The 23,044-nt window shown below is 44.8% G+C and overlaps 35 non-coding genes and 1 pseudogene across 35 annotated transcripts; 7 read left to right on the forward strand and 29 right to left on the reverse strand.

Moving 5' to 3' along the window:
• The first annotated feature begins 354 nt into the window (after nt 1-354).
• Nucleotides 355-518, forward strand: LOC137270253 (U1 spliceosomal RNA). Its single transcript, XR_010955195.1, has one exon. It is a non-coding gene; the product is annotated as a U1 spliceosomal RNA (small nuclear RNA).
• Nucleotides 519-989: 471 nt separating this feature from the next.
• On the forward strand, nt 990-1,153 carry LOC137270254 (U1 spliceosomal RNA). Its single transcript, XR_010955196.1, has one exon. It is a non-coding gene; the product is annotated as a U1 spliceosomal RNA (small nuclear RNA).
• A 471-nt stretch (nt 1,154-1,624) lies between these two features.
• LOC137270284 (U1 spliceosomal RNA) lies at nt 1,625-1,788 on the forward strand. Its single transcript, XR_010955223.1, has one exon. It is a non-coding gene; the product is annotated as a U1 spliceosomal RNA (small nuclear RNA).
• Nucleotides 1,789-2,261: 473 nt separating this feature from the next.
• LOC137270255 (U1 spliceosomal RNA) lies at nt 2,262-2,425 on the forward strand. Its single transcript, XR_010955197.1, has one exon. It is a non-coding gene; the product is annotated as a U1 spliceosomal RNA (small nuclear RNA).
• Nucleotides 2,426-2,896: 471 nt separating this feature from the next.
• On the forward strand, nt 2,897-3,060 carry LOC137270258 (U1 spliceosomal RNA). Its single transcript, XR_010955199.1, has one exon. It is a non-coding gene; the product is annotated as a U1 spliceosomal RNA (small nuclear RNA).
• A 470-nt stretch (nt 3,061-3,530) lies between these two features.
• On the forward strand, nt 3,531-3,700 carry LOC137270299 (U1 spliceosomal RNA). Its single transcript, XR_010955236.1, has one exon. It is a non-coding gene; the product is annotated as a U1 spliceosomal RNA (small nuclear RNA).
• A 473-nt stretch (nt 3,701-4,173) lies between these two features.
• Nucleotides 4,174-4,337, forward strand: LOC137270259 (U1 spliceosomal RNA). Its single transcript, XR_010955200.1, has one exon. It is a non-coding gene; the product is annotated as a U1 spliceosomal RNA (small nuclear RNA).
• A 794-nt stretch (nt 4,338-5,131) lies between these two features.
• LOC137270295 (U1 spliceosomal RNA) lies at nt 5,132-5,294 on the reverse strand. The gene has a single exon (XR_010955233.1). It is a non-coding gene; the product is annotated as a U1 spliceosomal RNA (small nuclear RNA).
• A 476-nt stretch (nt 5,295-5,770) lies between these two features.
• LOC137270301 (U1 spliceosomal RNA) lies at nt 5,771-5,937 on the reverse strand. Its single transcript, XR_010955238.1, has one exon. It is a non-coding gene; the product is annotated as a U1 spliceosomal RNA (small nuclear RNA).
• Nucleotides 5,938-6,413: 476 nt separating this feature from the next.
• On the reverse strand, nt 6,414-6,579 carry LOC137270297 (U1 spliceosomal RNA). The gene has a single exon (XR_010955234.1). It is a non-coding gene; the product is annotated as a U1 spliceosomal RNA (small nuclear RNA).
• Nucleotides 6,580-7,051: 472 nt separating this feature from the next.
• On the reverse strand, nt 7,052-7,215 carry LOC137270260 (U1 spliceosomal RNA). The gene has a single exon (XR_010955201.1). It is a non-coding gene; the product is annotated as a U1 spliceosomal RNA (small nuclear RNA).
• A 473-nt stretch (nt 7,216-7,688) lies between these two features.
• Nucleotides 7,689-7,850, reverse strand: LOC137270292 (U1 spliceosomal RNA). Its single transcript, XR_010955230.1, has one exon. It is a non-coding gene; the product is annotated as a U1 spliceosomal RNA (small nuclear RNA).
• A 471-nt stretch (nt 7,851-8,321) lies between these two features.
• LOC137270288 (U1 spliceosomal RNA) lies at nt 8,322-8,484 on the reverse strand. The gene has a single exon (XR_010955226.1). It is a non-coding gene; the product is annotated as a U1 spliceosomal RNA (small nuclear RNA).
• Nucleotides 8,485-8,954: 470 nt separating this feature from the next.
• On the reverse strand, nt 8,955-9,118 carry LOC137270277 (U1 spliceosomal RNA). Its single transcript, XR_010955216.1, has one exon. It is a non-coding gene; the product is annotated as a U1 spliceosomal RNA (small nuclear RNA).
• Nucleotides 9,119-9,590: 472 nt separating this feature from the next.
• On the reverse strand, nt 9,591-9,755 carry LOC137270298 (U1 spliceosomal RNA). The gene has a single exon (XR_010955235.1). It is a non-coding gene; the product is annotated as a U1 spliceosomal RNA (small nuclear RNA).
• A 471-nt stretch (nt 9,756-10,226) lies between these two features.
• Nucleotides 10,227-10,390, reverse strand: LOC137270294 (U1 spliceosomal RNA). The gene has a single exon (XR_010955232.1). It is a non-coding gene; the product is annotated as a U1 spliceosomal RNA (small nuclear RNA).
• Nucleotides 10,391-10,862: 472 nt separating this feature from the next.
• On the reverse strand, nt 10,863-11,026 carry LOC137270261 (U1 spliceosomal RNA). The gene has a single exon (XR_010955202.1). It is a non-coding gene; the product is annotated as a U1 spliceosomal RNA (small nuclear RNA).
• A 471-nt stretch (nt 11,027-11,497) lies between these two features.
• Nucleotides 11,498-11,661, reverse strand: LOC137270262 (U1 spliceosomal RNA). The gene has a single exon (XR_010955203.1). It is a non-coding gene; the product is annotated as a U1 spliceosomal RNA (small nuclear RNA).
• A 470-nt stretch (nt 11,662-12,131) lies between these two features.
• LOC137270264 (U1 spliceosomal RNA) lies at nt 12,132-12,295 on the reverse strand. The gene has a single exon (XR_010955204.1). It is a non-coding gene; the product is annotated as a U1 spliceosomal RNA (small nuclear RNA).
• A 471-nt stretch (nt 12,296-12,766) lies between these two features.
• On the reverse strand, nt 12,767-12,930 carry LOC137270265 (U1 spliceosomal RNA). The gene has a single exon (XR_010955205.1). It is a non-coding gene; the product is annotated as a U1 spliceosomal RNA (small nuclear RNA).
• Nucleotides 12,931-13,401: 471 nt separating this feature from the next.
• Nucleotides 13,402-13,565, reverse strand: LOC137270266 (U1 spliceosomal RNA). Its single transcript, XR_010955206.1, has one exon. It is a non-coding gene; the product is annotated as a U1 spliceosomal RNA (small nuclear RNA).
• Nucleotides 13,566-14,036: 471 nt separating this feature from the next.
• On the reverse strand, nt 14,037-14,200 carry LOC137270267 (U1 spliceosomal RNA). The gene has a single exon (XR_010955207.1). It is a non-coding gene; the product is annotated as a U1 spliceosomal RNA (small nuclear RNA).
• A 471-nt stretch (nt 14,201-14,671) lies between these two features.
• Nucleotides 14,672-14,835, reverse strand: LOC137270268 (U1 spliceosomal RNA). The gene has a single exon (XR_010955208.1). It is a non-coding gene; the product is annotated as a U1 spliceosomal RNA (small nuclear RNA).
• Nucleotides 14,836-15,306: 471 nt separating this feature from the next.
• LOC137270270 (U1 spliceosomal RNA) lies at nt 15,307-15,470 on the reverse strand. Its single transcript, XR_010955210.1, has one exon. It is a non-coding gene; the product is annotated as a U1 spliceosomal RNA (small nuclear RNA).
• Nucleotides 15,471-15,941: 471 nt separating this feature from the next.
• LOC137270283 (U1 spliceosomal RNA) lies at nt 15,942-16,106 on the reverse strand. Its single transcript, XR_010955222.1, has one exon. It is a non-coding gene; the product is annotated as a U1 spliceosomal RNA (small nuclear RNA).
• Nucleotides 16,107-16,577: 471 nt separating this feature from the next.
• Nucleotides 16,578-16,741, reverse strand: LOC137270271 (U1 spliceosomal RNA). Its single transcript, XR_010955211.1, has one exon. It is a non-coding gene; the product is annotated as a U1 spliceosomal RNA (small nuclear RNA).
• Nucleotides 16,742-17,212: 471 nt separating this feature from the next.
• Nucleotides 17,213-17,377, reverse strand: LOC137270287 (U1 spliceosomal RNA). The gene has a single exon (XR_010955225.1). It is a non-coding gene; the product is annotated as a U1 spliceosomal RNA (small nuclear RNA).
• Nucleotides 17,378-17,847: 470 nt separating this feature from the next.
• Nucleotides 17,848-18,013, reverse strand: LOC137270286 (U1 spliceosomal RNA). Its single transcript, XR_010955224.1, has one exon. It is a non-coding gene; the product is annotated as a U1 spliceosomal RNA (small nuclear RNA).
• A 471-nt stretch (nt 18,014-18,484) lies between these two features.
• On the reverse strand, nt 18,485-18,648 carry LOC137270272 (U1 spliceosomal RNA). Its single transcript, XR_010955212.1, has one exon. It is a non-coding gene; the product is annotated as a U1 spliceosomal RNA (small nuclear RNA).
• A 470-nt stretch (nt 18,649-19,118) lies between these two features.
• On the reverse strand, nt 19,119-19,280 carry LOC137270289 (U1 spliceosomal RNA). The gene has a single exon (XR_010955227.1). It is a non-coding gene; the product is annotated as a U1 spliceosomal RNA (small nuclear RNA).
• A 470-nt stretch (nt 19,281-19,750) lies between these two features.
• LOC137270273 (U1 spliceosomal RNA) lies at nt 19,751-19,914 on the reverse strand. Its single transcript, XR_010955213.1, has one exon. It is a non-coding gene; the product is annotated as a U1 spliceosomal RNA (small nuclear RNA).
• Nucleotides 19,915-20,384: 470 nt separating this feature from the next.
• LOC137270291 (U1 spliceosomal RNA) lies at nt 20,385-20,546 on the reverse strand. Its single transcript, XR_010955229.1, has one exon. It is a non-coding gene; the product is annotated as a U1 spliceosomal RNA (small nuclear RNA).
• Nucleotides 20,547-21,017: 471 nt separating this feature from the next.
• LOC137270278 (U1 spliceosomal RNA) lies at nt 21,018-21,181 on the reverse strand. Its single transcript, XR_010955217.1, has one exon. It is a non-coding gene; the product is annotated as a U1 spliceosomal RNA (small nuclear RNA).
• Nucleotides 21,182-21,652: 471 nt separating this feature from the next.
• On the reverse strand, nt 21,653-21,815 carry LOC137270276 (U1 spliceosomal RNA). Its single transcript, XR_010955215.1, has one exon. It is a non-coding gene; the product is annotated as a U1 spliceosomal RNA (small nuclear RNA).
• Nucleotides 21,816-22,286: 471 nt separating this feature from the next.
• Nucleotides 22,287-22,449, reverse strand: LOC137270290 (U1 spliceosomal RNA). Its single transcript, XR_010955228.1, has one exon. It is a non-coding gene; the product is annotated as a U1 spliceosomal RNA (small nuclear RNA).
• A 468-nt stretch (nt 22,450-22,917) lies between these two features.
• LOC137270302 (U1 spliceosomal RNA) lies at nt 22,918-23,044 on the reverse strand (annotated as a pseudogene; the record flags this gene model as incomplete).

Consider the following 23,044-nt stretch of genomic DNA (forward strand, 5'->3'; position numbering starts at 1 on the left):
TGTTAATCTGTTTGCTGTGGCAAAAGTATATGTTTAAAGCAAGTCTGAGTTTGATGTATTTCAGATGGGATCGCTTTGTCAGCCAGTTGTTGTGTTTGGACTGTCAAGTTGTCTCCCCTGCGTCCCGGATCAGAGATGCACGTGCATGCAGTCTAAATGGAAATAAATCCGTCTGTGTGTGTTTTTATCTATCAGTAATTTTTTCACAAAGTGAAGGTACTAATGGACTGTTCTGTACAATAAACTGTACGAACAATTAACCTGCCATGAAATATATGTGAAGCGTTGATGATGTGACACCTGAATAGGGCAACGCCAGGGTGATGTAAGTGAAAACTGGAACCTGTCCCAAGCATACTTACCTGGCACAGGCTTTACAGTGATCCGCAAGGCTGTGGGCCCGGGGCGAGACCTTTCCATTGCACCTCGGTTTGGTTGACCCCTGCGATCGTCCCAAATGTGGACGACTCGGGTGCGCAATTTATAAGTGTGGGGGACTGCGTTCGCGCTCTCCCCTTGAAAATCAACCCCAAAAATAGATATTTTCAGTTGACACTTCCCCCACTTCCAAATCACTTGAAGATGATTGTTTTCCCGTGTGTGTATGTGCAAACTATGTGTTTTTAATGCGCATGTGTTAATCTGTTTGCTGTGGCAAAAGTATATGTTTAAAGCAAGTCTGAGTTTGATGTATTTCAGATGGGATCGCTTTGTCAGCCAGTTGTTGTGTTTGGACTGTCAAGTTGTCTCCCCTGCGTCCCGGATCAGAGATGCACGTGCATGCAGTCTAAATGGAAATAAATCCGTCTGTGTGTGTTTTTATCTATCAGTAATTTTTTCACAAAGTGAAGGTACTAATGGACTGTTCTGTACAATAAACTGTACGAACAATTAACCTGCCATGAAATATATGTGAAGCGTTGATGATGTGACACCTGAATAGGGCAACGCCAGGGTGATGTAAGTGAAAACTGGAACCTGTCCCAAGCATACTTACCTGGCACAGGCTTTACAGTGATCCGCAAGGCTGTGGGCCCGGGGCGAGACCTTTCCATTGCACCTCGGTTTGGTTGACCCCTGCGATCGTCCCAAATGTGGACGACTCGGGTGCGCAATTTATAAGTGTGGGGGACTGCGTTCGCGCTCTCCCCTTGAAAATCAACCCCAAAAATAGATATTTTCAGTTGACACTTCCCCCACTTCCAAATCACTTGAAGATGATTGTTTTCCCGTGTGTGTATGTGCAAACTATGTGTTTTTAATGCGCATGTGTTAATCTGTTTGCTGTGGCAAAAGTATATGTTTAAAGCAAGTCTGAGTTTGATGTATTTCAGATGGGATCGCTTTGTCAGCCAGTTGTTGTGTTTGGACTGTCAAGTTGTCTCCCCTGCGTCCCGGATCAGAGATGCACGTGCATGCAGTCTAAATGGAAATAAATCCGTCTGTGTGTGTTTTTATCTATCAGTAATTTTTTCACAAAGTGAAGGTACTAATGGACTGTTCTGTACAATAAACTGTACGAACAATTAACCTGCCATGAAATATATGTGAAGCGTTGATGATGTGACACCTGAATAGGGCAACGCCAGGGTGATGTAAGTGAAAACTGGAACCTGTCCCAAGCATACTTACCTGGCACAGGCTTTACAGTGATCCGCAAGGCTGTGGGCCCGGGGCGAGACCTTTCCATTGCACCTCGGTTTGGTTGACCCCTGCGATCGTCCCAAATGTGGACGACTCGGGTGCGCAATTTATAAGTGTGGGGGACTGCGTTCGCGCTCTCACCCTTGAAAATCAAGCCCCAAAAATAGATATTTTCAGTTGACACTTCCCCCACTTCCAAATCACTTGAAGATGATTGTTTTCCCGTGTGTGTATGTGCAAACTATGTGTTTTTAATGCGCATGTGTTAATCTGTTTGCTGTGGCAAAAGTATATGTTTAAAGCAAGTCTGAGTTTGATGTATTTCAGATGGGATCGCTTTGTCAGCCAGTTGTTGTGTTTGGACTGTCAAGTTGTCTCCCCTGCGTCCCGGATCAGAGATGCACGTGCATGCAGTCTAAATGGAAATAAATCCGTCTGTGTGTGTTTTTATCTATCAGTAATTTTTTCACAAAGTGAAGGTACTAATGGACTGTTCTGTACAATAAACTGTACGAACAATTAACCTGCCATGAAATATATGTGAAGCGTTGATGATGTGACACCTGAATAGGGCAACGCCAGGGTGATGTAAGTGAAAACTGGAACCTGTCCCAAGCATACTTACCTGGCACAGGCTTTACAGTGATCCGCAAGGCTGTGGGCCCGGGGCGAGACCTTTCCATTGCACCTCGGTTTGGTTGACCCCTGCGATCGTCCCAAATGTGGACGACTCGGGTGCGCAATTTATAAGTGTGGGGGACTGCGTTCGCGCTCTCCCCTTGAAAATCAACCCCAAAAATAGATATTTTCAGTTGACACTTCCCCCACTTCCAAATCACTTGAAGATGATTGTTTTCCCGTGTGTGTATGTGCAAACTATGTGTTTTTAATGCGCATGTGTTAATCTGTTTGCTGTGGCAAAAGTATATGTTTAAAGCAAGTCTGAGTTTGATGTATTTCAGATGGGATCGCTTTGTCAGCCAGTTGTTGTGTTTGGACTGTCAAGTTGTCTCCCCTGCGTCCCGGATCAGAGATGCACGTGCATGCAGTCTAAATGGAAATAAATCCGTCTGTGTGTGTTTTTATCTATCAGTAATTTTTTCACAAAGTGAAGGTACTAATGGACTGTTCTGTACAATAAACTGTACGAACAATTAACCTGCCATGAAATATATGTGAAGCGTTGATGATGTGACACCTGAATAGGGCAACGCCAGGGTGATGTAAGTGAAAACTGGAACCTGTCCCAAGCATACTTACCTGGCACAGGCTTTACAGTGATCCGCAAGGCTGTGGGCCCGGGGCGAGACCTTTCCATTGCACCTCGGTTTGGTTGACCCCTGCGATCGTCCCAAATGTGGACGACTCGGGTGCGCAATTTATAAGTGTGGGGGACTGCGTTCGCGCTCTCCCCTTGAAAATCAACCCCAAAAATAGATATTTTCAGTTGACACTTCCCCCACTTCCAAATCACTTGAAGATGATTGTTTTCCCGTGTGTGTATGTGCAAACTATGTGTTTTTAATGCGCATGTGTTAATCTGTTTGCTGTGGCAAAAGTATATGTTTAAAGCAAGTCTGAGTTTGATGTATTTCAGATGGGATCGCTTTGTCAGCCAGTTGTTGTGTTTGGACTGTCAAGTTGTCTCCCCTGCGTCCCGGATCAGAGATGCACGTGCATGCAGTCTAAATGGAAATAAATCCGTCTGTGTGTGTTTTTATCTATCAGTAATTTTTTCACAAAGTGAAGGTACTATGGACTGTTCTGTACAATAAACTGTACGAACAATTAACCTGCCATGAAATATATGTGAAGCGTTGATGATGTGACACCTGAATAGGGCAACGCCAGGGTGATGTAAGTGAAAACTGGAACCTGTCCCAAGCATACTTACCTGGCACAGGCTTTACAGTGATCCGCAAGGCTTGTGGGCCCGGGGCGAGACCTTTCCATTGCACCTCGTTTGGTTGACCCCTGCGATCGTCCCAAATGTGGACGACTCGGGTGCGCAATTTATAAGTGTGGGGGGGGGACTGCGTTCGCGCTCTATCCCCTTGAAAATCAACCCCAAAAATAGATATTTTCAGTTGACACTTCCCCCACTTCCAAATCACTTGAAGATGATTGTTTTCCCGTGTGTGTATGTGCAAACTATGTGTTTTTAATGCGCATGTGTTAATCTGTTTGCTGTGGCAAAAGTATATGTTTAAAGCAAGTCTGAGTTTGATGTATTTCAGATGGGATCGCTTTGTCAGCCAGTTGTTGTGTTTGGACTGTCAAGTTGTCTCCCCTGCGTCCCGGGATCAGAGATGCACGTGCATGCAGTCTAAATGGAAATAAATCCGTCTGTGTGTGTTTTTTATCTATCAGTAATTTTTTCACAAAGTGAAGGTACTAATGGACTGTTCTGTACAATAAACTGTACGAACAATTAACCTGCCATGAAATATATGTGAAGCGTTGATGATGTGACACCTGAATAGGGCAACGCCAGGGTGATGTAAGTGAAAACTGGAACCTGTCCCAAGCATACTTACCTGGCACAGGCTTTACAGTGATCCGCAAGGCTGTGGGCCCGGGGCGAGACCTTTCCATTGCACCTCGGTTTGGTTGACCCCTGCGATCGTCCCAAATGTGGACGACTCGGGTGCGCAATTTATAAGTGTGGGGGACTGCGTTCGCGCTCTCCCCTTGAAAATCAACCCCCAAAAATAGATATTTTCAGTTGACACTTCCCCCACTTCCAAATCACTTGAAGATGATTGTTTCCCGTGTGTGTATGTGCAACTATGTGTTTTTAATGCGCATGTGTTAATCTGTTTGCTGTGGCAAAAGTATATGTTTAAAGCAAGTCTGAGTTTGATGTATTTCAGATGGGATCGCTTTGTCAGCCAGTTGTTGTGTTTGGACTGTCAAGTTGTCTCCCCTGCGTCCCGGATCAGAGATGCACGTGCATGCAGTCTAAATGGAAATAAATCCGTCTGTGTGTGTTTTTATCTATCAGTAATTTTTCACAAAGTGAAGGTACTAATGGACTGTTCTGTACAATAAACTGTACGAACAATTAACCTGCATGAAATATATCGCTTCACATATATTTCATGGCAGGTTAATTGTTTCGTACAGTTTATTGTAGCAGAACAGTCCATTAGTACCTTCACTTTGTGAAAAAATTACTGGATAGATAAAAACACACACAGACTGATTTATTTCCATTTAGACTGCATGCACGTGCATCTCTGATCCGGGACGCAGGGAGACAACTTGACAGTCCAAACACAACAACTGGCTGTACAAAGCGATCCCATCTGAAATACATCAAACTCAGACTTGCTTTAAACATATACTTTTGCCACAGCAAACAGATTAACACATGCCATTAAAAACACATAGTTGCACATACACACACGGGAAAACAAGCATCTTCAAGTGATTTGGAAGTGGGGAAGTGTCAACTGAAAATATCTATTTTGGGGGGTTGATTTTCAAGGGGAGAGCGCGAACGCAGTCCCCCACACTTATAAATTGCGCACCCGAGTCGTCCACATTTGGGACGATCGCAGGGTCAACCAAACCGAGGTGCAATGGGAAAGGTCTCGCCCCGGGCCCACAGCTTGCGGATCACTGTAAAGCCTGTGCCAGGTAAGTATGCTTGGGACAGGTTCCAGTTTTCACTTACATCACCCTGGCGTTGCCCTATTCAGGTGTCACATCATCAACGCTTCACATATATTTCATGGCAGGTTAATTGTTCGTACAGTTTATTGTACAGAACAGTCCATTAGTACCTTCACTTTGTGAAAAAATTACTGAGAGATTAAAAACACACACAGGACGGATTTATTTCCATTTAGACTGCAATGCACGTGCAGCTCTGATCCGGACGGCAGGGGAGACAACTTGACAGTGCCAAACGACAACAACTGGCCTGACAAAGCGATCCCATCTGAAATACATCAAACTCAGACTTGCTTTAAACATATACTTTTGCCACAGCAAACAGATTAACACATGCGCATTAAAAACACATAGTTTGCACATACACACACGGGAAAACAATCATCTTCAAGTGATTTGGAAGTGGGGGAAGTGTCAACTGAAAATATCTATTTTTGGGTTGATTTTCAAGGGGAGAGCGCGAACGCAGTCCCCACACTTATAAATTGGCGCATCCCGAGTCGTCCACATTTGGGACGATCGCAGGGTCAACCAAAGCCGAGGTGCAATGGAAAGGTCTCGCCCCGGTGCCCACAGCCTTGCGGATCACTGTAGAAGCCTGTGCCAGGTAAGTATGCTTGGGACAGGTTCCAGTTTTCACTTACATCACCCTGGCGTTGCCCTATTCAGTGTGGTCACATCATCAACGCTTCACATATATTTCATGGCAGTTAATTGTTCGTACAGTTTATTGTACAGAACTAGCCCATTAGTACCTTCACTTTGTGAAAAAATTACTGATAGATAAAAACACACACAGACGGGATTTATTTCCATTTAGACTGCATGCACGTGCAGTCTCTGATCCGGGACGCAGGGGAGACAACTTGACAGTCCAAACACAACAACTGGCTGAGCAAAGCGATCCCATCTGAAGATACATCAAACTCAGACTTGCTTTAAACATATACTTTTGCCACAGCAAACAGATTAACACATGCCATTAAAAACACATAGTTTGCACATACACACACGGGAAAACAATCATCTTCAAGTGATTTGGAAGTGGGGGAAGTGTCAACTGAAAATATCTATTTTTGGGGTTGATTTTCAAGGGGAGAGCGCGAACGGCAGTCCCCGACACTTATAAATTGCGCGACCCGAGTCGTCCACATTTGGGACGATCGCAGGGGTCAACCAAACCGAGGTGCAATGGAAAGGTCTCGCCCCGGGCCCACAGCCTTGCGGATCACTGTAAAGCCTGTGCCAGGTAAGTATGCTTGGGACAGGTTCCAGTTTTCACTTACATCACCCTGCGTTGCCCTATTCAGGTGTCACATCATCAACGCTTTCACATGATATTTCATGGCAGGTTAATTGTTCGTACAGTTTATTGTACAGAACAGTCCATTAGTACCTCACTTTGTGAAAAAATTACTGATAGATAAAAACACACACAGACGGATTTATTTCCATTTAGACTGCATGCACGTGCATCTCTGATCCGGGACGCAGGGGAGACAACTTGACAGTCCAAACACACAACTGGCTGACAAAGCGATCCCATCTGAAATACATCAAACTCAGACTTGCTTTAAACATATACTTTTGCCACAGCAAACAGATTAACACATGCGCATTAAAAACACATAGTTTGCACATACAGCACACGGGAAAACAATCATCTTCAAGTGATTTGGAAGTGGGGGAAGTGTCAACTGAAAATATCTATTTTTGGGGGTTGATTTTCAAGGGGAGAGCGCGAACGCAGTCCCCCACACTTATAAATTGCGCACCCGAGTCGTCCACATTTGGGACGATCGCAGGGGTCAACCAAACCGAGGTGCAATGGAAAGGTCTCGCCCCGGGCCCACAGCCTTGCGGATCACTGTAAAGCCTGTGCCAGGTAAGTATGCTTGGGACAGGTTCCAGTTTTCACTTACATCACCCTGGCGTTGCCCTATTCAGGTGTCACATCATCAACGCTTCACATATATTTCATGGCAGGTTAATTGTTCGTACAGTTTATTGTACAGAACAGTCCTATTAGTACCTTCACTTTGTGAAAAAATTACTGATAGATAAAAACACACACAGACGGATTTATTTCCATTTAGACTGCATGCACGTGCATCTCTGATCCGGGACGCAGGGGAGACAACTTGACAGTCCAAACACAACACTTGGCTGACAAAGCGATCCCATCTGAAATACATCAAACTCAGACTTGCTTTAAACATATACTTTTGCCACAGCAAACAGATTAACACATGCGCATTAAAAACACATAGTTTGCACATACACACACGGGAAAACAATCATCTTCAAGTGATTTGGAAGTGGGGGAAGTGTCAACTGAAAATATCTATTTTTGGGGGTTGATTTTCAAGGGGAGAGCGCGAACGCAGTCCCCCACACTTATAAATTGCGCACCCGAGTCGTCCACATTTGGGACGATCGCAGGGTCACCAAACCGAGGTGCAATGGAAAGGTCTCGCCCCGGGCCCACAGCCTTGCGGATCACTGTAAAGCCTGTGCCAGGTAAGTATGCTTGGGACAGGTTCCAGTTTTCACTTACATCACCCTGGCGTTGCCCTATTCAGGTGTCACATCATCAACGCTTCACATATATTTCATGGCAGGTTAATTGTTCGTACAGTTTATTGTACAGAACAGTCCATTAGTACCTTCACTTTGTGAAAAAATTACTGATAGATAAAAACACACACAGACGGATTTATTTCCATTTAGACTGCATGCACGTGCATCTCTGATCCGGACGCAGGGGAGACAACTTGACAGTCCAAACACAACAACTGGCTGACAAAGCGATCCCATCTGAAATACATCAAACTCAGACTTGCTTTAAACATATACTTTTGCCACAGCAAACAGATTAACACATGCGCATTAAAAACACATAGTTTGCACATACACACACGGGAAAACAATCATCTTCAAGTGATTTGGAAGTGGGGGAAGTGTCAACTGAAAATATCTATTTTTGGGGTTGATTTTCAAGGGGAAGAGCGCGAACGCAGTCCCCCACACTTATAAATTGCGCACCCGAGTCGTCCACATTTGGGACGATCGCAGGGTCAACCAAACCGAGGTGCAATGGAAAGGTCTCGCCCCGGGCCCACAGCCTTGCGGATCACTGTAAAGCCTGTGCCAGGTAAGTATGCTTGGACAGGTTCCAGTTTTCACTTACATCACCCTGGCGTTGCCCTATTCAGGTGTCACATCATCAACGCTTCACATATATTTCATGGCAGGTTAATTGTTCGTACAGTTTATTGTACAGAACAGTCCATTAGTACCTTCACTTTGTGAAAAAATTACTGATAGATAAAAACACACACAGACGGATTTATTTCCATTTAGACTGCATGCACGTTGCATCTCTGATCCGGGACGCAGGGGAGACAACTTGACAGTCCAAACACAACAACTGGCTGACAAAGCGATCCCATCTGAAATACATCAAACTCAGACTTGCTTTAAACATATACTTTTGCCACAGCAAACAGATTAACACATGCGCATTAAAAACACATAGTTTGCACATACACACACGGGAAAACAATCATCTTCAAGTGATTTGGAAGTGGGGGAAGTGTCAACTGAAAATATCTATTTTTGGGGTTGATTTTCAAGGGAGAGCGCGAACGCAGTCCCCCACACTTATAAATTGCGCACCCGAGTCGTCCACATTTGGGACGATCGCAGGGGTCAACCAAACCGAGGTGCAATGGAAAGGTCTCGCCCCGGGCCCACAGCCTTGCGGATCACTGTAAAGCCTGTGCCAGGTAAGTATGCTTGGGACAGGTTCCAGTTTTCACTTACATCACCCTGGCGTTGCCCTATTCAGGTGTCACATCATCAACGCTTCACATATATTTCATGGCAGGTTAATTGTTCGTACAGTTTATTGTACAGAACAGTCCATTAGTACCTTCACTTTGTGAAAAAATTACTGATAGATAAAAACACACACAGACGGATTTATTTCCATTTAGACTGCATGCACGTGCATCTCTGATCCGGGACGCAGGGGAGACAACTTGACAGTCCAAACACAACAACTGGCTGACAAAGCGATCCCATCTGAAATACATCAAACTCAGACTTGCTTTAAACATATACTTTTGCCACAGCAAACAGATTAACACATGCGCATTAAAAACACATAGTTTTGCACATACACACACGGGAAAACAATCATCTTCAAGTGATTTGGAAGTGGGGGAAGTGTCAACTGAAAATATCTATTTTTGGGGTTGATTTTCAAGGGGAGAGCGCGAACGCAGTCCCCCACACTTATAAATTGCGCACCCGAGTCGTCCACATTTGGGAACGATCGCAGGGGTCAACCAAACCGAGGTGCAATGGAAAGGTCTCGCCCCGGGGCCCACAGCCTTGCGGATCACTGTAAAGCTGTGCCAGGTAAGTATGCTTGGGACAGGTTCCAGTTTTTCACTTACATCACCCTGGCGTTGCCCTATTCAGGTGTCACATCATCAACGCTTCACATATATTTCATGGCAGGTTAATTGTTCGTACAGTTTATTGTACAGAACAGTCCATTAGTACCTTCACTTTGTGAAAAAATTACTGATAGATAAAAACACACACAGACGGATTTATTTCCATTTAGACTGCATGCACGTGCATCTCTGATCCGGGACGCAGGGGAGACAACTTGACAGTCCAAACACAACAACTGGCTGACAAAGCGATCCCATCTGAAATACATCAAACTCAGACTTGCTTTAAACATATACTTTTGCCACAGCAAACAGATTAACACATGCGCATTAAAAACACATAGTTTGCACATACACACACGGGAAAACAATCATCTTCAAGTGATTTGGAAGTGGGGAAGTGTCAACTGAAAATATCTATTTTTGGGGTTGATTTTCAAGGGGAGAGCGCGAACGCAGTCCCCACACTTATAAATTGGCGCACCCGAGTCGTCCACATTTGGGACGATCGCAGGGGTCAACCAAACCGAGGTGCAATGGAAAGGTCTCGCCCCGGGCCCACAGCCTTGCGGATCACTGTAAAGCCTGTGCCAGGTAAGTATGCTTGGGACAGGTTCCAGTTTTCACTTACATCACCCTGGCGTTGCCCTATTCAGGTGTCACATCATCAACGCTTCACATATATTTCATGGCAGGTTAATTGTTCGTACAGTTTATTGTACAGAACAGTCCATTAGTACCTTCACTTTGTGAAAAAATTACTGATAGATAAAAACACACACAGACGGATTTATTTCCATTTAGACTGCATGCACGTGCATCTCTGATCCGGGACGCAGGGGAGACAACTTGACAGTCCAAACACAACAACTGGCTGACAAAGCGATCCCATCTGAAATACATCAAACTCAGACCTTGCTTTAAACATATACTTTTGCCACAGCAAACAGATTAACACATGCGCATTAAAAACACATAGTTTGCACATACACACACGGGAAAACAATCATCTTCAAGTGATTTGGAAGTGGGGGAAGTGTCAACTGAAAATATCTATTTTTGGGGTTGATTTTCAAGGGGAGAGCGCGAACGCAGTCCCCCACACTTATAAATTGCGCACCCGAGTCGTCCACATTTGGGACGATCGCAGGGGTCAACCAAACCGAGGTGCAATGGAAAGGTCTCGCCCCGGGCCCACAGCCTTGCGGATCACTGTAAAGCCTGTGCCAGGTAAGTATGCTTGGGACAGGTTCCAGTTTTCACTTACATCACCCTGGCGTTGCCCTATTCAGGTGTCACATCATCAACGCTTCACATATATTTCATGGCAGGTTAATTGTTCGTACAGTTTATTGTACAGAACAGTCCATTAGTACCTTCACTTTGTGAAAAAATTACTGATAGATAAAAACACACACAGACGGATTTATTTCCATTTAGACTGCATGCACGTGCATCTCTGATCCGGGACGCAGGGGAGACAACTTGACAGTCCAAACACAACAACTGGCTGACAAAGCGATCCCATCTGAAATACATCAAACTCAGACTTGCTTTAAACATATACTTTTGCCACAGCAAACAGATTAACACATGCGCATTAAAAACACATAGTTTGCACATACACACACGGGAAAACAATCATCTTCAAGTGATTTGGAAGTGGGGGAAGTGTCAACTGAAAATATCTATTTTTGGGGTTGATTTTCAAGGGGAGAGCGCGAACGCAGTCCCCCACACTTATAAATTGCGCACCCGAGTCGTCCACATTTGGGACGATCGCAGGGGTCAACCAAACCGAGGTGCAATGGAAAGGTCTCGCCCCGGGCCCACAGCCTTGCGGATCACTGTAAAGCCTGTGCCAGGTAAGTATGCTTGGGACAGGTTCCAGTTTTCACTTACATCACCCTGGCGTTGCCCTATTCAGGTGTCACATCATCAACGCTTCACATATATTTCATGGCAGGTTAATTGTTCGTACAGTTTATTGTACAGAACAGTCCATTAGTACCTTCACTTTGTGAAAAAATTACTGATAGATAAAAACACACACAGACGGATTTATTTCCATTTAGACTGCATGCACGTGCATCTCTGATCCGGGACGCAGGGGAGACAACTTGACAGTCCAAACACAACAACTGGCTGACAAAGCGATCCCATCTGAAATACATCAAACTCAGACTTGCTTTAAACATATACTTTTGCCACAGCAAACAGATTAACACATGCGCATTAAAAACACTAGTTTGCACATACACACACGGGAAAACAATCATCTTCAAGTGATTTGGAAGTGGGGGAAGTGTCAACTGAAAATATCTATTTTTGGGGTTGATTTTCAAGGGGAGAGCGCGAACGCAGTCCCCCACACTTATAAATTGCGCACCCGAGTCGTCCACATTTGGGACGATCGCAGGGGTCAACCAAACCGAGGTGCAATGGAAAGGTCTCGCCCCGGGCCCACAGCCTTGCGGATCACTGTAAAGCCTGTGCCAGGTAAGTATGCTTGGGACAGGTTCCAGTTTTCACTTACATCACCCTGGCGTTGCCCTATTCAGGTGTCACATCATCAACGCTTCACATATATTTCATGGCAGGTTAATTGTTCGTACAGTTTATTGTACAGAACAGTCCATTAGTACCTTCACTTTGTGAAAAAATTACTGATAGATAAAAACACACACAGACGGATTTATTTCCATTTAGACTGCATGCACGTGCATCTCTGATCCGGGACGCAGGGGAGACAACTTGACAGTCCAAACACAACAACTGGCTGACAAAGCGATCCCATCTGAAATACATCAAACTCAGACTTGCTTTAAACATATACTTTTGCCACAGCAAACAGATTAACACATGCGCATTAAAAACACATAGTTTGCACATACACACACGGGAAAACAATCATCTTCAAGTGATTTGGAAGTGGGGGAAGTGTCAACTGAAAATATCTATTTTTGGGGTTGATTTTCAAGGGGAGAGCGCGAACGCAGTCCCCCACACTTATAAATTGCGCACCCGAGTCGTCCACATTTGGGACGATCGCAGGGGTCAACCAAACCGAGGTGCAATGGAAAGGTCTCGCCCCGGGCCCACAGCCTTGCGGATCACTGTAAAGCCTGTGCCAGGTAAGTATGCTTGGGACAGGTTCCAGTTTTCACTTACATCACCCTGGCGTTGCCCTATTCAGGTGTCACATCATCAACGCTTCACATATATTTCATGGCAGGTTAATTGTTCGTACAGTTTATTGTACAGAACAGTCCATTAGTACCTTCACTTTGTGAAAAAATTACTGATAGATAAAAACACACACAGACGGATTTATTTCCATTTAGACTGCATGCACGTGCATCTCTGATCCGGGACGCAGGGGAGACAACTTGACAGTCCAAACACAACAACTGGCTGACAAAGCGATCCCATCTGAAATACATCAAACTCAGACTTGCTTTAAACATATACTTTTGCCACAGCAAACAGATTAACACATGCGCATTAAAAACACATAGTTTGCACATACACACACGGGAAAACAATCATCTTCAAGTGATTTGGAAGTGGGGGAAGTGTCAACTGAAAATATCTATTTTTGGGGTTGATTTTCAAGGGGAGAGCGCGAACGCAGTCCCCCACACTTATAAATTGCGCACCCGAGTCGTCCACATTTGGGACGATCGCAGGGGTCAACCAAACCGAGGTGCAATGGAAAGGTCTCGCCCCGGGCCCACAGCCTTGCGGATCACTGTAAAGCCTGTGCCAGGTAAGTATGCTTGGGACAGGTTCCAGTTTTCACTTACATCACCCTGGCGTTGCCCTATTCAGGTGTCACATCATCAACGCTTCACATATATTTCATGGCAGGTTAATTGTTCGTACAGTTTATTGTACAGAACAGTCCATTAGTACCTTCACTTTGTGAAAAAATTACTGATAGATAAAAACACACACAGACGGATTTATTTCCATTTAGACTGCATGCACGTGCATCTCTGATCCGGGACGCAGGGGAGACAACTTGACAGTCCAAACACAACAACTGGCTGACAAAGCGATCCCATCTGAAATACATCAAACTCAGACTTGCTTTAAACATATACTTTTGCCACAGCAAACAGATTAACACATGCGCATTAAAAACACATAGTTTGCACATACACACACGGGAAAACAATCATCTTCAAGTGATTTGGAAGTGGGGGAAGTGTCAACTGAAAATATCTATTTTTGGGGTTGATTTTCAAGGGGAGAGCGCGAACGCAGTCCCCCACACTTATAAATTGCGCACCCGAGTCGTCCACATTTGGGACGATCGCAGGGGTCAACCAAACCGAGGTGCAATGGAAAGGTCTCGCCCCGGGCCCACAGCCTTGCGGATCACTGTAAAGCCTGTGCCAGGTAAGTATGCTTGGGACAGGTTCCAGTTTTCACTTACATCACCCTGGCGTTGCCCTATTCAGGTGTCACATCATCAACGCTTCACATATATTTCATGGCAGGTTAATTGTTCGTACAGTTTATTGTACAGAACAGTCCATTAGTACCTTCACTTTGTGAAAAAATTACTGATAGATAAAAACACACACAGACGGATTTATTTCCATTTAGACTGCATGCACGTGCATCTCTGATCCGGGACGCAGGGGAGACAACTTGACAGTCCAAACACAACAACTGGCTGACAAAGCGATCCCATCTGAAATACATCAAACTCAGACTTGCTTTAAACATATACTTTTGCCACAGCAAACAGATTAACACATGCGCATTAAAAACACATAGTTTGCACATACACACACGGGAAAACAATCATCTTCAAGTGATTTGGAAGTGGGGGAAGTGTCAACTGAAAATATCTATTTTTGGGGTTGATTTTCAAGGGGAGAGCGCGAACGCAGTCCCCCACACTTATAAATTGCGCACCCGAGTCGTCCACATTTGGGACGATCGCAGGGGTCAACCAAACCGAGGTGCAATGGAAAGGTCTCGCCCCGGGCCCACAGCCTTGCGGATCACTGTAAAGCCTGTGCCAGGTAAGTATGCTTGGGACAGGTTCCAGTTTTCACTTACATCACCCTGGCGTTGCCCTATTCAGGTGTCACATCATCAACGCTTCACATATATTTCATGGCAGGTTAATTGTTCGTACAGTTTATTGTACAGAACAGTCCATTAGTACCTTCACTTTGTGAAAAAATTACTGATAGATAAAAACACACACAGACGGATTTATTTCCATTTAGACTGCATGCACGTGCATCTCTGATCCGGGACGCAGGGGAGACAACTTGACAGTCCAAACACAACAACTGGCTGACAAAGCGATCCCATCTGAAATACATCAAACTCAGACTTGCTTTAAACATATACTTTTGCCACAGCAAACAGATTAACACATGCGCATTAAAAACACATAGTTTGCACATACACACACGGGAAAACAATCATCTTCAAGTGATTTGGAAGTGGGGGAAGTGTCAACTGAAAATATCTATTTTTGGGGTTGATTTTCAAGGGGAGAGCGCGAACGCAGTCCCCCACACTTATAAATTGCGCACCCGAGTCGTCCACATTTGGGACGATCGCAGGGGTCAACCAAACCGAGGTGCAATGGAAAGGTCTCGCCCCGGGCCCACAGCCTTGCGGATCACTGTAAAGCCTGTGCCAGGTAAGTATGCTTGGGACAGGTTCCAGTTTTCACTTACATCACCCTGGCGTTGCCCTATTCAGGTGTCACATCATCAACGCTTCACATATATTTCATGGCAGGTTAATTGTTCGTACAGTTTATTGTACAGAACAGTCCATTAGTACCTTCACTTTGTGAAAAAATTACTGATAGATAAAAACACACACAGACGGATTTATTTCCATTTAGACTGCATGCACGTGCATCTCTGATCCGGGACGCAGGGGAGACAACTTGACAGTCCAAACACAACAACTGGCTGACAAAGCGATCCCATCTGAAATACATCAAACTCAGACTTGCTTTAAACATATACTTTTGCCACAGCAAACAGATTAACACATGCGCATTAAAAACACATAGTTTGCACATACACACACGGGAAAACAATCATCTTCAAGTGATTTGGAAGTGGGGGAAGTGTCAACTGAAAATATCTATTTTTGGGGTTGATTTTCAAGGGGAGAGCGCGAACGCAGTCCCCCACACTTATAAATTGCGCACCCGAGTCGTCCACATTTGGGACGATCGCAGGGGTCAACCAAACCGAGGTGCAATGGAAAGGTCTCGCCCCGGGGCCCACAGCCTTGCGGATCACTGTAAAGCCTGTGCCAGGTAAGTATGCTTGGGACAGGTTCCAGTTTTCACTTACATCACCCTGGCGTTGCCCTATTCAGGTGTCACATCATCAACGCTTCACATATATTTCATGGCAGGTTAATTGTTCGTACAGTTTATTGTACAGAACAGTCCATTAGTACCTTCACTTTGTGAAAAAATTACTGATAGATAAAAACACACACAGACGGATTTATTTCCATTTAGACTGCATGCACGTGCATCTCTGATCCGGGACGCAGGGGAGACAACTTGACAGTCCAAACACAACAACTGGCTGACAAAGCGATCCCATCTGAAATACATCAAACTCAGACTTGCTTTAAACATATACTTTTGCCACAGCAAACAGATTAACACATGCGCATTAAAAACACATAGTTTGCACATACACACACGGGAAAACAATCATCTTCAAGTGATTTGGAAGTGGGGGAAGTGTCAACTGAAAATATCTATTTTTGGGGTTGATTTTCAAGGGGAGAGCGCGAACGCAGTCCCCCACACTTATAAATTGCGCACCCGAGTCGTCCACATTTGGGACGATCGCAGGGGTCAACCAAACCGAGGTGCAATGGAAAGGTCTCGCCCCGGGCCCACAGCCTTGCGGATCACTGTAAAGCCTGTGCCAGGTAAGTATGCTTGGGACAGGTTCCAGTTTTCACTTACATCACCCTGGCGTTGCCCTATTCAGGTGTCACATCATCAACGCTTCACATATATTTCATGGCAGGTTAATTGTTCGTACAGTTTATTGTACAGAACAGTCCATTAGTACCTTCACTTTGTGAAAAAATTACTGATAGATAAAAACACACACAGACGGATTTATTTCCATTTAGACTGCATGCACGTGCATCTCTGATCCGGGACGCAGGGGAGACAACTTGACAGTCCAAACACAACAACTGGCTGACAAAGCGATCCCATCTGAAATACATCAAACTCAGACTTGCTTTAAACATATACTTTTGCCACAGCAAACAGATTAACACATGCGCATTAAAAACACATAGTTTGCACATACACACACGGGAAAACAATCATCTTCAAGTGATTTGGAAGTGGGGGAAGTGTCAACTGAAAATATCTATTTTTGGGGTTGATTTTCAAGGGGAGAGCGCGAACGCAGTCCCCCACACTTATAAATTGCGCACCCGAGTCGTCCACATTTGGGACGATCGCAGGGGTCAACCAAACCGAGGTGCAATGGAAAGGTCTCGCCCCGGGCCCACAGCCTTGCGGATCACTGTAAAGCCTGTGCCAGGGTAAGTATGCTTGGGACAGGTTCCAGTTTTCACTTACATCACCCTGGCGTTGCCCTATTCAGGTGTCACATCATCAACGCTTCACATATATTTCATGCAGGTTAATTGTTCGTACAGTTTATTGTACAGAACAGTCCATTAGTACCTTCACTTTGTGAAAAAATTACTGATAGATAAAAACACACACAGACGGATTTATTTCCATTTAGACTGCATGCACGTGCATCTCTGATCCGGGACGCAGGGGAGACAACTTGACAGTCCAAACACAACAACTGGCTGACAAAGCGATCCCATCTGAAATACATCAAACTCAGACTTGCTTTAAACATATACTTTTGCCACAGCAAACAGATTAACACATGCGCATTAAAAACACATAGTTTGCACATACACACACGGGAAAACAATCATCTTCAAGTGATTTGGAAGTGGGGGAAGTGTCAACTGAAAATATCTATTTTTGGGGTTGATTTTCAAGGGGAGAGCGCGAACGCAGTCCCCCACACTTATAAATTGCGCACCCGAGTCGTCCACATTTGGGGACGATCGCAGGGGTCAACCAAACCGAGGTGCAATGGAAAGGTCTCGCCCCGGGCCCACAGCCTTGCGGATCACTGTTAAAGCCTGTGCCAGGTAAGTATGCTTGGGACAGGTTCCAGTTTTCACTTACATCACCCTGGCGTTGCCCTATTCAGGTGTCACATCATCAACGCTTCACATATATTTCATGGCAGGTTAATTGTTCGTACAGTTTATTGTACAGAACAGTCCATTAGTACCTTCACTTTGTGAAAAAATTACTGATAGATAAAAACACACACAGACGGATTTATTTCCATTTAGACTGCATGCACGTGCATCTCTGATCCGGGACGCAGGGGAGACAACTTGACAGTCCAAACACAACAACTGGCTGACAAAGCGATCCCATCTGAAATACATCAAACTCAGACTTGCTTTAAACATATACTTTTGCCACAGCAAACAGATTAACACATGCGCATTAAAAACACATAGTTTGCACATACACACACGGGAAAACAATCATCTTCAAGTGATTTGGAAGTGGGGGAAGTGTCAACTGAAAATATCTATTTTTGGGGTTGATTTTCAAGGGGAGAGCGCGAACGCAGTCCCCCACACTTATAAATTGCGCACCCGAGTCGTCCACATTTGGGACGATCGCAGGGGTCAACCAAACCGAGGTGCAATGGAAAGGTCTCGCCCCGGGCCCACAGCCTTGCGGATCACTGTAAAGCCTGTGCCAGGTAAGTATGCTTGGGACAGGTTCCAGTTTTCACTTACATCACCCTGGCGTTGCCCTATTCAGGTGTCACATCATCAACGCTTCACATATATTTCATGGCAGTTAATTGTTCGTACAGTTTATTGTACAGAACAGTCCATTAGTACCTTCACTTTGTGAAAAAATTACTGATAGATAAAAACACACACAGACGGATTTATTTCCATTTAGACTGCATGCACGTGCATCTCTGATCCGGGACGCAGGGGAGACAACTTGACAGTCCAAACACAACAACTGGCTGACAAAGCGATCCCATCTGAAATACATCAAACTCAGACTTGCTTTAAACATATACTTTTGCCACAGCAAACAGATTAACACATGCGCATTAAAAACACATAGTTTGCACATACACACACGGGAAAACAATCATCTTCAAGTGATTTGGAAGTGGGGGAAGTGTCAACTGAAAATATCTATTTTTGGGGTTGATTTTCAAGGGGAGAGCGCGAACGCAGTCCCCCACACTTATAAATTGCGCACCCGAGTCGTCCACATTTGGGACGATCGCAGGGGTCAACCAAACCGAGGTGCAATGGAAAGGTCTCGCCCGGGCCCACAGCCTTGCGGATCACTGTAAAGCCTGTGCCAGTAAGTATGCTTGGACAGGTTCCAGTTTTCACTTACATCACCCTGGCGTTGCCCTATTCAGGTGTCACATCATCAACGCTTCACATATATTTCATGGCAGGTTAATTGTTCGTACAGTTTATTGTACAGAACAGTCCATTAGTACCTTCACTTTGTGAAAAAATTACTGATAGATAAAAACACACACAGACGGATTTATTTCCATTTAGACTGCATGCACGTGCATCTCTGATCCGGGACGCAGGGGAGACAACTTGACAGTCCAAACACAACAACTGGCTGACAAAGCGATCCCATCTGAAATACATCAAACTCAGACTTGCTTTAAACATATACTTTTGCCACAGCAAACAGATTAACACATGCGCATTAAAAACACATAGTTTGCACATACACACACGGGAAAACAATCATCTTCAAGTGATTTGGAAGTGGGGGAAGTGTCAACTGAAAATATCTATTTTTGGGGTTGATTTTCAAGGGGAGAGCGCGAACGCAGTCCCCCACACTTATAAATTGCGCACCCGAGTCGTCCACATTTGGGACGATCGCAGGGGTCAACCAAACCGAGGTGCAATGGAAAGGTCTCGCCCCGGGCCCACAGCCTTGCGGATCACTGTAAAGCCTGTGCCAGGTAAGTATGCTTGGGACAGGTTCCAGTTTTCACTTACATCACCCTGGCGTTGCCTATTCAGGTGTCACATCATCAACGCTTCACATATATTTCATGGCAGGTTAATTGTTCGTACAGTTTATTGTACAGAACAGTCCATTAGTACCTTCACTTTGTGAAAAAATTACTGATAGATAAAAACACACACAGACGGATTTATTTCCATTTAGACTGCATGCACGTGCATCTCTGATCCGGGACGCAGGGGAGACAACTTGACAGTCCAAACACAACAACTGGCTGACAAAGCGATCCCATCTGAAATACATCAAACTCAGACTTGCTTTAAACATATACTTTTGCCACAGCAAACAGATTAACACATGCGCATTAAAAACACATAGTTTGCACATACACACACGGGAAAACAATCATCTTCAAGTGATTTGGAAGTGGGGGAAGTGTCAACTGAAAATATCTATTTTTGGGGTTGATTTTCAAGGGGAGAGCGCGAACGCAGTCCCCCACACTTATAAATTGCGCACCCGAGTCGTCCACATTTGGGACGATCGCAGGGGTCAACCAAACCGAGGTGCAATGGAAAGGTCTCGCCCCGGCCCACAGCTTGCGGATCACTGTAAAGCCTGTGCCAGGTAAGTATGCTTGGGACAGGTTCCAGTTTTCACTTACATCACCCTGGCGTTGCCCTATTCAGGTGTCACATCATCAACGCTTCACATATATTTCATGGCAGGGTTAATTGTTCGTACAGTTTATTGTACAGAACAGTCCATTAGTACCTTCACTTTGTGAAAAAATTACTGATAGATAAAAACACACACAGACGGATTTATTTCCATTTAGACTGCATGCACGTGCATCTCTGATCCGGGACGCAGGGGAGACAACTTGACAGTCCAAACACAACAACTGGCTGACAAAGCGATCCCATCTGAAATACATCAAACTCAGACTTGCTTTAAACATATACTTTTGCCACAGCAAACAGATTAACACATGCGCATTAAAAACACATAGTTTGCACATACACACACGGGAAAACAATCATCTTCAAGTGATTTGGAAGTGGGGGAAGTGTCAACTGAAAATATCTATTTTTGGGGTTGATTTTCAAGGGAGAGCGCGAACGCAGTCCCCCACACTTATAAATTGCGCACCCGAGTCGTCCACATTTGGGACGATCGCAGGGGTCAACCAAACCGAGGTGCAATGGAAAGGTCTCGCCCCGGGCCCACAGCCTTGCGGATCACTGTAAAGCCTGTGCCAGGTAAGTATGCTTGGGACAGGTTCCAGTTTTCACTTACATCACCCTGGCGTTGCCCTATTCAGGTGTCACATCATCAACGCTTCACATATATTTCATGGCAGGTGTAATTGTTCGTACAGTTTATTGTACAGAACAGTCCATTAGTACCTTCACTTTGTGAAAAAATTACTGATAGATAAAAACACACACAGACGGATTTATTTCCATTTAGACTGCATGCACGTGCATCTCTGATCCGGGACGCAGGGGAGACAACTTGACAGTCCAAACACAACAACTGGCTGACAAAGCGGATCCCATCTGAAATACATCAAACTCAGACTTGCTTTAAACATATACTTTTGCACAGCAAACAGATTAACACATGCGCATTAAAAACACATAGTTTGCACATACACACACGGGAAAACAATCATCTTCAAGTGATTTGGAAGTGGGGAAGTGTCAACTGAAAATATCTATTTTTGGGGTTGATTTTCAAGGGGAGAGCGCGAACGCAGTCCCCCACACTTATAAATTGCGCACCCGAGTCGTCCACATTTGGGACGATCGCAGGGGTCAACCAACCGAGGTGCAATGGAAAGGTCTCGCCCCGGGCCCACAGCCTTGCGGATCACTGTAAAGCCTGTGCCAGGTAAGTATGCTTGGGACAGGTTCCAGTTTTCACTTACATCACCCTGGCGTTGCCCTATTCAGGTGTCACATCATCAACGCTTCACATATATTTCATGGCAGGTTAATTGTTCGTACAGTTTATTGTACAGAACAGTCCATTAGTACCTTCACTTTGTGAAAAAATTACTGATAGATAAAAACACACACAGACGGATTTATTTCCATTTGAGACTGCATGCACGTGCATCTCTGATCCGGGACGCAGGGGAGACAACTTGACAGTCCAAACACAACAACTGGCTGACAAAGCGATCCCATCTGAAATACATCAAACTCAGACTTGCTTTAAACATATACTTTTGCCACAGCAAACAGATTAACACATGCGCATTAAAAACACATAGTTTGCACATACACACACGGGAAAACAATCATCTTCAAGTGATTTGGAAGTGGGGAAGTGTCAACTGAAAATATCTATTTTTGGGGTTGATTTTCAAGGGGAGAGCGCGAACGCAGTCCCCCACACTTATAAATTGCGCACCCGAGTCGTCCACATTTGGGACGATCGCAGGGGTCAACCAAACCGAGGTGCAATGGAAAGGTCTCGCCCCGGGCCCACAGCCTTGCGGATCACTGTAAAGCTGTGCCAGGTAAGTATGCTTGGGACAGGTTCCAGTTTTCACTTACATCACCCTGGCGTTGCCCTATTCAGGTGTCACATCATCAACGCTTCACATATATTTCATGGCAGGTTAATTGTTCGTACAGTTTATTGTACAGAACAGTCCATTAGTACCTTCACTTTGTGAAAAAATTACTGATAGATAAAAACACACACAGACGGATTTATTTCCATTTAGACTGCATGCACGTGCATCTCTGATCCGGGACGCAGGGAGACAACTTGACAGTCCAAACACAACAACTGGCTGACAAAGCGATCCATCTGAAATACATCAAACTCAGACTTGCTTTAAACATATACTTTTGCCACAGCAAACAGATTAACACATGCGCATTAAAAACACATAGTTTGCACATACACACACGGGAAAACAATCATCTTCAAGTGATTTGGAAGTGGGGAAGTGTCAACTGAAAATATCTATTTTTGGGGTTGATTTTCAAGGGGAGAGCGCGAACGCAGTCCCCCACACTTATAAATTGCGCACCCGAGTCGTCCACATTTGGGACGATCGCAGGGGTCAACCAAACCGAGGTGCAATGGAAAGGTCTCGCCCCGGGCCCACAGC

This window comes from Haliotis asinina, unplaced genomic scaffold, assembly GCF_037392515.1.
Source record: "Haliotis asinina isolate JCU_RB_2024 unplaced genomic scaffold, JCU_Hal_asi_v2 scaffold_52, whole genome shotgun sequence".
NCBI classification, from domain to species: Eukaryota; Metazoa; Mollusca; class Gastropoda; order Lepetellida; family Haliotidae; genus Haliotis; species Haliotis asinina.